The sequence below is a fragment of the Sciurus carolinensis genome, chromosome 5, assembly GCF_902686445.1.
Source record: "Sciurus carolinensis chromosome 5, mSciCar1.2, whole genome shotgun sequence".
Lineage (NCBI taxonomy): Eukaryota > Metazoa > Chordata > Mammalia > Rodentia > Sciuridae > Sciurus > Sciurus carolinensis.
Window position 1 is genome coordinate 104987846 of NC_062217.1, and position 9930 is coordinate 104997775.

The following is a 9930-nucleotide window of genomic DNA, read 5'->3' on the forward strand; positions in this document are numbered from 1 at the left end:
GAAATATAAACTGTCTTCTTATTTTATAAGTAACGCTTTATTTTACCACTGCATAATAAAATAGAAATGTTTCTATTCTATCACATTATTACTTCAGGTATATCGCACATTCTTCTGAGAACCCAGTTATTGGAAAACAATTACGTCTTCCCTAAAATTATATGCTTAATGTGCTAGTTCTTCACCAACACCACTTTCCCTCTTCTTTAATGATAGAAGAGGAATTAGTATAGTTAGCTAGCAAAGAACAGCATTTCTCTGGCCTGTTATACTTAGGTGTGGATCTGTGCTTGAAATGTCGAGAAGAAATGTGAGCACAAGTAAAATGTGCAATTCCCAACTTTGTTGAAGAAATTTCTGTATGTGGATATCTGCCTGTCCCCCCTTTCCACTGACTGAAATGACAATGATTGACATTATTTTGAAATAGAATGTTAGAGATGATAGTCCTTGAGTTGGTTTCTGCATGACTGCATGAAAGACTATATGTTCAAAGTACTGTCAATATGAAATGTTTACATTAGACTTTCAAAGGAAAAAAAATACATGTTTTTTGAATCTTTAAGTCACAAGAATTTACAGGTTTCCTTTCACAAAGTTCTAACCTAATGCTAGAGTTTGGATATGAGGTGTCTCCCAGAAACTCTTGTGTAAATGCAGAAGTATTCAGAGGTATTCAGACTCTCATATGAGAGTCATAAACAAATCAGTCCAATCTAATCTTAAAGGACTATCTGGGTGGTAACTGTAGGCAGGTAGGGAATGGCTGGAGGTGCTAGATCACCTTCCCTCTGGTTCCTTCTTCTCCCTTTTTCTTCTTCCTGGACACCATGAGTGGAGCAGTACTTCTCCACCATGCCCTTCTTTCATGACATTCTGCCTCATTTTGGCCCCAGAGCAATGAAGTCAGCTGACAATGGACTGAACTTCTGAAACAGTGAGCCAACATAAACTTTACCTCCTCTAATTTGTTCTGGTCAGGTATTTTGGTCACAGTGACAAAACCTAATTAACACAAATTAACACACCTACCCAAACTAAATAAGGATAATTTCATTATCCTAAAACATAATGATTTGATTGGCTCTTTCAATATAAATAAAATCACTGGGTTAATGTGGGAGGTGTGTGTTAAGAATTCAGCTCAAAATTCTAAGATGATAATATAATACAATTTTTTCCTAAGGCATTTAAACATCAATACTGGAATGAAGAGGTTTCTAAGATGTGAAAACCATGTATATACCTCAGCTCATATTTCTATTTAACTTCCCATTTGCTACCACGAGTGTCCTTTCCCCCACACCCTACAAAGGACAAAAATTTTATACTACCATTTTATATCTTTGCAAAATTCAATCACAAGAAGTTGGAGAATATCATGCTAAGTGAAATAAGCCAATCCCAAAACACCAAAGGTTGAATGCTTTCTCTGATAAGTGGATGCTGATGATATATGACACAGGGTGGGAGAGGGGGTAAGTAAGAATGGAGGAACTCTGGATTGTGTGGAGGAAATGACAGGTTGGAAGGGGGCAAGGGGAAGGAAAGATAATGGAATGAGACAAACATAATCATCCTATGTATATGTATGATTACACAAGTAGTGTGACTCTACATCATGTACAACCAGAGAAATGAGAAATTGTACCACATTTGTGTACAATGAGTCAAAAAAAAAAATAAAACAAAAGAAGAAGCTTGTTTCCTCCACACACACCAGTAGTGCTTCAAAACACAAGGGATCATCCAGATAAATCAGACAAATAACAGTGTTTAGCATCTCTTGGAGATATATGCGTCTTACTGAGGCAGCAAAAGGATTTGAAAAAAAGGGACAGGGAGAAGGAGACATATGAGGAATTATTCTCTACTTCTTTGTTTACTGAAGAAGGCAAAAGTGTTGGCCTTCACTGCAATCTGAAATGACACAGGCATATTTCCACAGCAGTGATTAAACTTAGAAAAAATAAACATACAAGAATAAAAGTATTCTATCACGAACAATATTTTGAAAGATGACAAATGGAAAATATTTAACATAAATTAAAATTATTTTAATATGATTAATATATTATATAAGTTGCTTCAAACCAATAAAATGTTAAATAGCTCATATTACTTGAATTTAAATCTAAAAGCACATTGCACTTTTCAAAGCTTGCCTTTATTCTTTTTAAAAGATCTATTATTAATTAAAATATTACTGTAATAGATATCTTTTATACTAAATTTTCATATTAACCTTATTAAATACTGAAAAAAATGTTATGCTCATTTCAAAATTTTAAATTAGAATTGAAAACTTATGTTGACAAATTCATATTACATTAACTTTGACAATTCTCACCACTGTCCTAAAAAAATTTCCTAAAGACTTTTTGTATTTAAAAATCTTATAGAAATCAGTACCTAGATTCTTCTTGTGTGAATCCTGGGATTTCTCCAGGATGTAAGATAAGAATTTTCACTGTGGCACTGCTGCACATCACAGGCTCACCATCATCAAAAGCAACAATCACCAACTTAAAAAGCAAAAAAATTTCATGTTAAAAATTATAAACATACAATTGTGCACATATGACTTTAATAATTGGACTGCCTTCTTCCAAAAGAGGAAACAATGATCATTTTCTTACAACCATGAAATACTAGGTACTATACTGGAATATGCTGTATTTTCATTTCATTTTCAAAATAATCTGGCCAGTTAAGTGTTATTTTTATTTATCTTAGAAAAATTTATAAAGAAATTACTAACTGTATAGGGGAAAAAATAACTATCAGAAAAACAGGTATATGATACTATATCTCTTTAATTATAAACTCTTTTTTTCCATTTCACTGCTGTGTATGGTAAAAGCATGTGCTTTTATAGCACCACCACAACCATTTAAAAAGTGTTAAATTCAGTCACATCAATGGCAACAAGCTAATTAGCTTGCTTATCAAAAGAAATTAATTTTTCCAGTGGATTAGTTGCCTGCAAGATTACAGGGCAGAAATATTTTACTCTGGAGAATAAAATTGGAAATCTTTATAGCTTAACTCACCTGCTATACAATCCCATAAATAAACTATATAAAACCAAGTTTATACAGTACTGAAGAATTTGTTCAATTGATACAAACTAGAGAAAATATTCAGTCTCAAGAATTTGATTAACTATATATTATTTATTAAAGCAATACTTTTATAATTGACTATTTTCTCCAATAACCTTTACTGCACCAAGAATTTTAATGCTTATTTTAAGACATCTTAAACATGCTGCAATTTTTTTCCCCCTGGAATGCAATACCCTTGGAATTTACAGGTTACTAAAGTAATTCTACATAGATTATAGAAGACTACAACCAAGAATTATTCTTACTTTCTGGGTTAATACTAGTTTAAAAACAGATCAGTTATTTAAAATAATGAATAGATGATATGAGGCACAGTGCTCTTAGACATTCAGAAGGTTAACTTGAAAATCATTTATTAATATAGTTTCAAAGACTATATTCAGAGTACCAAAAATGTTTCTAAGCAACTATTAAAAAACTATTAAAACACTTAGGGAACACATTATTTATGAAAATAGATAATATTTCTCAATATTTTCTTCACATATAGAAACAGACATTATTTGTTGAGTATATTATAAAAATGTGAAAAAGAGGCAATATGTTCTATTCCATGAGTATTTAAAGAAGAGTAAAATATAACAAAAATCAAACAGCTGTAGATATTTGTCTAGCAGATATGCAAAGATTAAAAGCAATAATATAAGGAGTGGAATGATCTTATGAAAATGAGTACTCTTCTAAATGATGGAGAATGTAATGTGAAGTTAATTTTCTTTTCAAATGTTCCAGATGCATAATCTATCAACAATACATTAGTTTGATCCAACACTTCGCTTATGCGTACTTATCTTAAAGAAAAAAAGTAAGCAAGTGGCAAATGATTGTCACATAAGCAGTTTCAGAACAGCAGATTTTATTGTTAGAAAATTATTTATAGCAGCATACTTTTTCAACAACTAGATAGTAGATTAAAAAGAAAAACATAATTTTATTGAATTAAAAAACAGTATGAACACTATGATTGTTATTTTAAAACATATCTGTATACTTGAATTTGTATGGAAAATCACCGTATGCAAAGAGATCAAAATGATTAATATCTAGTTATCTCCAAGAAGTAAAATATCAAGTGATTGTTTTTATTTTTGTTCGTTTTTTCCCCTGTTTCTATAGGAAAAAAAATATTTTTTGATTAAAGATAAACTAAAAAATAATTGGGGGAAAAACATTCACATCTGCTAAGCCAAACTCTCAATCAAAATTTAAATATCGTTCAATCACCAGCACCGAAAAAAAAAAAAAAAGTTAAATGTCAAATAGACAACATGAAGAATATGACACACTGACCTTAAAAACTGTTGTTGATTCTTCATTAAGATTGACTCTAGTTATTACTAATCCAGAATCTTCTTCTACATCAAAAATACTGGCAGGGTAAGAAAACTGCAAATCATCTACTCTGTACCTCACACGACTTGCAGGTAACCCCTGAAATGAAATTACATATTATTCATTTATTGTATTAAAATAACACAAAGGATAGTGATAAAGTTAAACTGATTTCCAAAATAAACAGTCTTGTAGAAATAAAGAATATTTTATGATTTCATGTTTCAGAGATAAAATGTAGCAGAATCATTATTTCTTTAGGATAACTCAATCTGAATCCATGAAGTGTCTTTACTACAGGCTACTTCAAAATGATTTATATTAAAGAAAAAAATGAATGATTACTTCTGGCATCTTTCTTCCCACATTTATTATAAGACTCACATCTCTCTCCTTAAACACCCAGTGTCTTCTTCCTAATATTTTATCTTCTGAGACAATCATGCTAATTTTAATCATGTGTATTTCTAATTATAGTTATTTAGAAATTTGTGATACTCAGAGAATGATAAAGTGTGGAGGACTGTGTTAAAGTGGAGGAATAGGAGTACCAGGGAAAGAATCCAAAACTGATTCACCATCTACTCTGTGCTGATTATCATTCTAGGTGTCTACATAAATCACTTTGACCAAATCTTGCAACAGTCCTTTTAGATAACATTAATAAAGAGTATACAGTAATAATAGTAAAAAAAATTGATATGTAACATTTGTTGAATGTTTTAAATGTGCAAGGTGCTTAGAATATCACTCATTCTATAACCAATGAACTTTAAGTTTCAGGGTTGATAAAGAATGCAACATTGTCCCTGAGACAGGCCAAGATAAACTGGAACACTAAACAAACAAACAAACAAACAAAAATACATATTTTTAAAGAAAGAAAGAACATTTGATAGATTTTTAAATAATATCAAAAAAATCATAATAGAGAACAGTCAATACTGTGTTCGATGTCCTCACTTCAATTAGGGCCTAGATACTTTTAATTCTGAATTATATAGGGCGACGATGGGTTGAATATTACAATCTTTTCAGTGCTTAATGGCTTCTAAATCTCTTAAATCCTAGAAGTGAGGTAAACACCTAAGGCACCGAATGAACACATGGTAGAGTTTGACTGCAGATTCAGACAGAAGGGACCACTAAATTCCTTACACAGAGAGAGAAAAGAAAAAGACGACTTGGCATTATGATGACATAGAAGAAATACTCATAGGTTGGTGCTTTGGATGGACTGAATATTTTAGTATAAGGATGATTTTGAGAATGTTGTTCTTTGTATTATTGATCTTCTATGTGACTATATTTGAATAGAATTTGTTGGTCATGTTGGATCTTAAAGAACAGTTGGACTATAGGATAAGTATTTTAGCCTTCAGGAATTATATAATTCTCTTAATTATTACCTATACATTCACATACTACACAACACAACTGATCACAATCTCCTTGAAACATTCTTTAGTTTTCTAACTATTTTGCTTTCTGAGTGCTCTTTCTCAAAACATTTATTTTTTCTATTCTTCTTACAAAATGTTGGAGTTTTTCAAGGCTCTGTCACTATCACTTCTATTTTCACTACCTCTACTTAAACCATATCATGAATTCTACTTAAAAACCTCTAATGCTCTTCAATCATATACAAAATGTCTTAACTCCTTATTATGAACTATCAGATCCTCAGAACATCTATTTTTAAAATAGTTTTTTTGGTTGTCAATGGACCTTTGTTTAATTAATTTATATATGATGCTGACAATCAAACCCAGTGCCTCACACATAGTAGACAAGCACTCTACCACTGAGCCACAACCCCAGCCTCTCTCAGAACATCTTGTTTCTGCTTATCTTTAACTTCACTTGCTAATTTCTCATTCATACATTGTTCCTGCCTCCTCATCTTTGCCCTGTTCCTGCTGCACATGTTTCCAATATTTTCAGCTACTCAATTTATTCTTCTCTTCTTCAGGTTCTCTTTAGCACCTGCTTCTAAGTTATTTTTCTCCTGCAATACTATCTGAAATTCTAGTATGCATGTCATCTGTTTACTTTATCTTTGTCTCCTATGTAATAATACAAGCTTCACAAGGTTAGGAACTTTGTTTGATGACCTTGAATGGTACTTGAACCCTGTAGCACCCAAGGAGCTTTTGACTGAACACATGAAATACTGAATCAATTTCCTGGCATCAAGAGTGCCCAGAATCTCTAAGAAAGTGTTTACATATTGTAAGATTTTGAAAATACAGAGTGTAGGGGCATTCTTGATAGAATGTTAAGGGAATCTCAGCTCTGAGAAAATATTTGTATAAGGACCCCAAATTTTACCTAGTGAGGGTAGAGAGTTCAGCCATTAAGGAAATATAGAAAGAGAGATATTTATTTAAAAAAAAAAAAACTTTCTCTAGGTGAACACCATTGTTTCTGTAATAATCATACAGATGCCAATCATACAAAGGAAATTTTCCTTTATTTTAATAACAATATAGACTAGAGTTGTTGGTTATCAATTAAAATGCTTTGCTATATACCAGAGTATGTGTATTACATGCATTCTCTATACTTAAAAGAAATTTAGGAGTTCTCATGTACACCTACATTTTACAAAAAATGAAGTAAAAGCTTTAAGAATTAATTCATTTCCTGAAATTGCCTTAGCTAGAAAATGAGAAAGTTATTACATAATCAGGCTTCCTTCATACTAAAATACAGATCTTTAAACATTAAATCAACTTACTATTTATCTGTGATATTATAAAAACAATAGTGTTTAAATGTGAACCAAAAGGCAATATGATTGAGAAAATTTAGTTGGGAAAGATGTTTTACAATTAAATGCCCTAGTAAACCTTGCCTTAGTACACTGTCCAAGAGGTTATGCAGCACATACTCCTTCTTATTAGATGAGAAGACAAAGTTGAAAGAGCAAAGTTATGGCATAAACTGTTTTAAGAACAAATTTTTGGAATGTTATCAGTACTTATTCAGACCACAGTATAGTAAATAACATTATTTTTGACAATCACAAATTGACCATCAAGGAATTTAAAATGTGTTACTCATACTTAGTTGTACTTAGTAAGGCCAAGGTATTTGTGGAATATTTGGAATTATGCTTTAATTGATTAAAGGACAAAATATTCTGGAATTATGGAGTATTCTCTCCCAGATGCCTAAAGTATTTGCTGTTAAGAAAATCCTAGGACCATACTATAGTATTATTACAGATAAAAGTGCATGTATACAAACCTGAACATAAGTAACATGTTAGCTGTATCAACAAACTTTTATTCTTTGATTTTATTTTGTAGATTACCAGCACACATTATCAAAAAATGATCCTGTCAGAACATTTTTAGCCTACAAGATACATTTTAATAACATCATCAAAGCACACACTTTATTTTATATCACACACTATAATACAAAAACTCAGCATCTAAAATGATTGCTTCAAGCATATTCAAAAGTTTTTTTCTTTCTTCCTTCCCTCCATTACTGCTAACTTCTCTTTCATTCTTTCTTTGTATTTTTTTTCCTTCCTTTCCTTCTTTATTTTTATTCTGTTCATGATTTTTCGTTTTTTAAGTCTCACCTGTATAGTTACATGATTAGGCTATATAATAGGTAAGGTAATTGTCTCTGGGAAACAGTTTCAATTAACCTTCCTAACATTGTCCCTGGTACATGAATAACACAAATCAGGTCAAACACATGGTTTTTGGAAAGTCAAAAGTTACTAGGACTTTAATCTAAAAAAGGAATATAATTTTGAACCCTAGAATTTCAAGCACACTAAAAATAACAATATCATCATAAACTTGTTCATGTAAAATTAATTTTAGCATTTTTAAAACATTTTCTATTACTTAATTCCAATTAAAATCATAATAGATATGATCAAGATATTATATTATACAAAAACCTCAATAATTATAATTTCAAAGCTAAAATAAAATGGTCCATTGAGTTTATGCATTATGTATTTTAATATTTATGATATGTGTGCTATAAGTGGTCAAATTATCATTTATATAAAAATTATCATTTATATCAATTATATAAATTTAACAAATTGTTTTGATTTTAATTGTACTAAAAACAGAGGGATTCATTTTTATTTTTAAATATTTCCTATTATTTGATTTTTCTTCTAGTTGAATACATGAAATAGTTAATGACTTTTGTTTTTAAAGGGAACTGAAATATAAAAATACTTAAATTGAGATAAAGGTACATAATTATCAATTTCTATTTCACTTATAATAGTAGAGTTAGTATATTATACTAGATCTCTCTTTGTGTATAGTTTTATATATATATATATATATATATATATATATATATATATATATATATACAAATATCAAGAGAGATTTTCTGGGCCATGAATACTGAAAGAAAAGCTAGCAATGTATTTTTAAAAAATTAAATTTTGTTAATATGGCAATAGATTCTTCTTCTGCAGTATTTTGAAATTATGATAGAAATCACTCTACTCCTAACACTAAAATCAGCCCATAGGAATTTTGTTAAAGTTATTACTAACTGAAATAAGACCCTGGTTTGATTTATAAGTGACAAGTTAATGACTTCTGCTGCTGTATTCTGATGAGCCAAATTTATTAGTTTCTATTTAGGTTCAGAGCAATCTTGAGGTAGACTACAGCATTCAGGTTAAATTTTTAAAGATTTTAGCAAAAGAAAACTCATAGTCATTTAAGAAGCCCACTGTGGCATTTAAGGATTTTGGCAATAAGGAGACTTTTCTTCCTATCTCAATGGTTGCTTGTAACCAAAACTCTCCCTTAGCAACCATGGAACACAGTTATTTCTTTAGGGCACTGCAACTTTGCATAGCTATGAAGACCAGTCTTTTGTCTCTGAGTCTTGCTCTATTAGGATAGCTATTTCCATCTATTTCTGTACTACTCAAGGTATGCTTTTCTAGTCTTTGTATCTTTTCTTCATACCCTTTTAACTTACATTTGTTTTGAAAATATATTTGAAATCTGGATTCAAGAAAATAAAATAGATTATCTGATTATTCTATGTATGTCACCATCATTGAAAACAATCAAATATTTTATTCTTTACATTTTAGAATCCATTTACATTTTTTCTTCAATTAATTGGGCCTAATTATAATACCTCTTCCTTCCGAGGTATTTTAATATCATGAGATGAAATTTCGGTAGCCATTTCAGATAAAGCAAAATTTCAAATGAAGACTAAAAAATATAGTTTGATTCAACTTAATTTGTGGAACGGTAGTAGGCAATCTCATAATCTGTATCTAATATCAAATAAAAAGATAATAAAATTTTATTTTATTGGCATGTAAATCATGAAGAGGGATTATCAAATCAAAAAATGCAGAAAGAATTACACAAAACATAAACATTAATTTAATAGGAAAGTGGTTAAGTGTGCAAGAATTCTCTTTTCAGAAGACTATGTTGACTAA

The 9930-nt window shown here is 30.2% G+C and overlaps 1 pseudogene; it reads right to left on the minus strand.

Annotated features, from left to right (window-relative positions):
- The window catches only part of LOC124985699 (protocadherin-15-like), a 139421-nt pseudogene extending 129756 nt beyond the window's left edge, over window positions 1–9665 (minus strand).
- Window positions 9666–9930: the final 265 nt, after the last annotated feature.